We start from the raw sequence: 4,345 nt of genomic DNA on the forward strand, positions 1-4,345 counted from the left end.
AAAAGCTGGAAAAGGCAAGAAATTGGATTCTTCCACCAGAACCTCTGGAGGGAGCATGGCCCTGCCTCCATTTTGATTTCACCTCAGGGAAACTCATTTTGGATGAACTTTAAAAAATGTGATTGTTTTAGGAGAAGTGAGTTTTTATTTTAATTTTTTTTTTTCAATTATAGTTGGCATCTAATATTATATTGGTTTCAGGTGTACTTACGAAGTGATCACTCCACTAAATCTAATACCCCTCTGCCCCTTACATATTTATTACAATATTATTGACTATATTCCTTATGCTATACTTTGTACCTCCATGACTATTTTGTCCTATCAATTTGTACTTCTTAATCCCTTCCCCATTTTTATTCACCCCCCCCAATGCCCCTCCCATCTGGCAACCCTCGAAATATTCTCTCTAATTATGAGTTTGTGTCTGTTTTCTTTGTTTATTTTGTTCTTTAGATTCCACGTGTAAGCAAAATCATATGGCACTTGTCTTTCTCCATCTGACTTACTCTACTAAGCACATTACCTTCTAGGTTCATTCATTTTGTTGCAGGTGACAAGATTTCATTTTTTTTCCTTCTTTCTTTATTTTTATGTCTGAATAATAGTTCATTGTATATGTGTACCACATCTTCTTCATTCATTCATCCATTGATGGACACCCAGGTTATCTCCATACCTTCACTATTGTAAATAATGCTGCAATGAAAATGTGGATGCACAAATTCCTTCAAAGTAGTATGTTCAGTTCCTTCAGATAAATACTCAGAAGTGGGATTACTGGGTCCTTCTTTTTCTCTTGTTACAGTGTTTGTTTTAAAATGTATTTTGTCTGATATAAGTATTGCTACCCCAGATTTTTTTTTTTCATTTCAATGTTTATAAAACATCTTTTTCCATCCCTTTGCTTTCATCCTGTGTGGGTCTTTTCATCTGAAGTGAATCTCTTGTAGGCAGCATATGTAAGGGTCTTGTTTTCTTATCCATTCAGCTATCCTATCTTTTGATTGGAGCATTTAATTCTTTTTCATTCGAAGTACTTGTTGACAGATATGTAGTTATTGCCATTTCATTATTTATATTTTTGATATATGTTTTTTCTTCTTAAAGAAATCCCTCCAACCTTTCCTGTAATACTGGTTTGGTGGTGATGAACTCCTTAGGTTTTGCTTCTCTTGGAAGCTCTTTATCTGTCCTTTGATTCTAAATGATAGCTTTGCTGGGTAGCTTAATCTCAGTTGTAGATTCTTGCTTTTCATCACTTCGAATATTTTGTGCCAATCCCTTCTGGTCTACAAAGTTTCTGTTGAGAAATTGGCTGACAGTCTTATGAGAGCTCCCTGATAGGTAACTAATTGTTTTTCTTTTGCATCTTTTAAGATTCTCTCTTTGTCTTTAACATTTGCCGTTTTAATTATGATATTTCTTAGTGTGAGCCTCTTTGGCTTCATCTTAGTTGGGACTCTCTGAGCTTCCTGGGATTGTGTGTCTATTTCCTTCACTGGGTTAGGGAAGTCATTATTTATTGAAATAGGTTTTCAGTTTCTTGCTCTTTCTCATCTCCTGGTATCCCCAGGATGTAAATGTTGTTATACTTGATGTTGTCCCAGAGGTCCCTTAAACACTTCATTTTTAAAAAATTCTTTTTTCTTATTGCTGTTCTTATTGGATATCCTCTGCTACCTCATATTCTAAATTGCTGATTTGATCTTCTGCTTCATCTAATCTGTTGATTCCCTCTAATCTACTCTTCATCTCAGATATTATATTCTTTATTTCTGACTGGTTCCCATTAATATTTTTGATCCTCATTTTTATGTTTGCTATCTCTTTGTTAAAGTTCTCCCTGAATTCATCTATCCTTCCTTTAAGTTAATTGAACATCCTTATAACCAGTGTTTTGAACTCTGCATTTGGCTTATTGCTTTTCTCCATTTTATTTAGTTCTTCTTCTGGAGAAACATGTTTCTCTGTCTCCCCATTTTGGCTGTCTCCCTGTGTTTGTTTCTATCCTGGTCTTAGTAGAGTGGCTTTTTGTAGTAGGTGTTCTGTGGGGCCCAGTGATGCAGTCTTCCCTAGTCACCATGAGCCAGGTGCTTAAGGTTTGTCCCTTGTGTAGGTTGTGCATGCTCTCTTGTTGTAGTTGAGCCTTAGTTGCTATTTGCACATTGATGGGAAAAATTGATTCTTGGGCTGATTGATTGTAAGGATTGGCCAGTGAGGTCATGACACTACAGAGCAGGATTCACTTTAACAGAGCTCTAGCACCTGTCCAGTCTGCCCATTACGTATGTCCTCTTCACCTGCAGCCATGGGTGGTACTCTGGTTCTGGCTCAGGTCGAAGTAGGCCATTGGGTGTGTTGGCCTAAGGGCTTCCTGGGAGGGGCCCAGCTGTAGGCCAAGTTGAGCCACAGTCTGTGCCACCTGGTAAGTCACCAAGCAATCTGCAGATGGCTGCCACCTGTGCTGGACTTAGATGTGCCTCAAGAAGCCAAGCCAGGAACAGAGTGAGCCCAAGAAGATAACTTAGCAGTGACTTTTATGCTTCCATGAATACAACATCAAGAAAGGTTCTCATGCCTGCAGTGTGTCAAGAAGAAAAGATAGAATCTCCAGATATTAGGCCAGCTGCCGCTAATGTCAGGCTTGGGGCTGCTCAGCAAGAGGTAAGGGATATACTGAGGCCTGATGCTGCTGCTTTGGGTTTTGTGAACCTTTGAGAGATTTTAGGAAAATCTTCAGCATGAACCAAGATAGGACATTTGTATGAGGGGAAAAAAAATACTGGAAGCAGCTTGCATGGGCCTGCAAGTTGAGAGAGGCAGGGTCTCAGTGAATCACCTAGATGGGGTGATCTGTATTGGCCAGATTGATGGAGACTCACATATGGCAGCCACTTGCATCTGTAGGCCAAGAGTTGAGAGAACTCAACAAAGGAACCATGGATACTACCAGCATTTGTCTGCTCTGAAGCCAGTCAACTCAGTTCTTCCTTGTATGTTTCTGGTACTCCTAGAGCAGCTTCCTCAGAACTAGAGCTCAGATAGAGTGAGTCCATCACTGAGTAAGTCAACATGCAGGCCCTTTAAGAGGAACATCTACAATTCCCACAGCTGTTTCTCTCAGCTAGCCACAATCTCCATGGGTTTTCATAGCTTGAGGTTGTGGAGATATCTCTTCCAGGCACTGGAACCCTGGGCTGGTACCCCAGAGTGGAGCTGTGCCCCTCTCTTCTCTGGAAAGCCTCTGCTGCCTAGATAATCCTCTTGATTCTTGATTGCCACATGCAGTTGTGGGACTGGCCCATTTCACATCTCCGTCTCTCCTACCAGTCTCAAGGTGACCTCTTATGTATGTCTCCAGTTCTAGAGCTTCTGCCAGACCTCAGGCAACTGCCAATGATGGTTGTTCTACAGTTTCGTTGTAATTTTGATGTGGCCATGAGAAGGGGTGAGTACAACGTCTACCTTCTATGCCATCTTGACCAGAATCCTTGAGAAGTGTGTTGTTTAAAGCCACTACAGGCATTGTATTTTTTTTTTTGTTTGTTTTTTTTAAGAAAAAGAATGGGAATTGACTAGATTCTGACAAAATAAGGCCACCCAATAGTGGCGATGAACAGGAAGCCTAGGTAATTGAAACTGTTAATGAGAGAGAATTGGATTAAGGACAAAGTAAAGTAGTTAATTCAGAATAAGTTGAGACTAGTACCTGGGGCTGTGAAAGTGAGATTCAGAGAGAATGGAAAGGCCAAGACATTGGAAGAGGCAATGGTTTGAAAAAGGAAGTGAAAGAAAGTTAGAACTGAGAAATATGGAGGAATAAAATTTTGTGGTTCAAGAATTATTAGAATTTTAGAACCCACAGATTGAGCCCAGCATGAGGCAATGAAGAGGTGCTGAGACCCTCAGATTGAGGAAGGTCAGGGTGCTGAGAATTGAATATGCAAAACTTGATAATCATCTTTTTTTCCTCTCAGGAAAAATTGTAACAAAATTGCATTTTGTTCTATTTATTTAATTATTTTAATATTATTTAAAAGTATTTGGATTTTATCAAAAAAAAGGAAAAACATTTGGGAAGCAAGTTCACAAATAAACTGACTATAAATATTTATAAAAATATGGAAATGTAATTGCTCTATTTGTATTTATACAATTTGGTGTTAATTTATTGATTAAATTTATTGACTGAGCTTTGTATTCCTAAAGCTTGAGTATCCTCTTATTTTTTTTTTTTCCTTAAAACTATAATACCAGGGGAAAATAGGCCTCAGTTTTCTCTTCTTAAAATGTACTAATATATAAAAAGAGGATTGAGAAGAGACTAAGAAGATTTATAAGA

Source organism: Pteropus alecto, unplaced genomic scaffold, assembly GCF_000325575.1.
Source record: "Pteropus alecto unplaced genomic scaffold, ASM32557v1 scaffold5, whole genome shotgun sequence".
Lineage (NCBI taxonomy): Eukaryota > Metazoa > Chordata > Mammalia > Chiroptera > Pteropodidae > Pteropus > Pteropus alecto.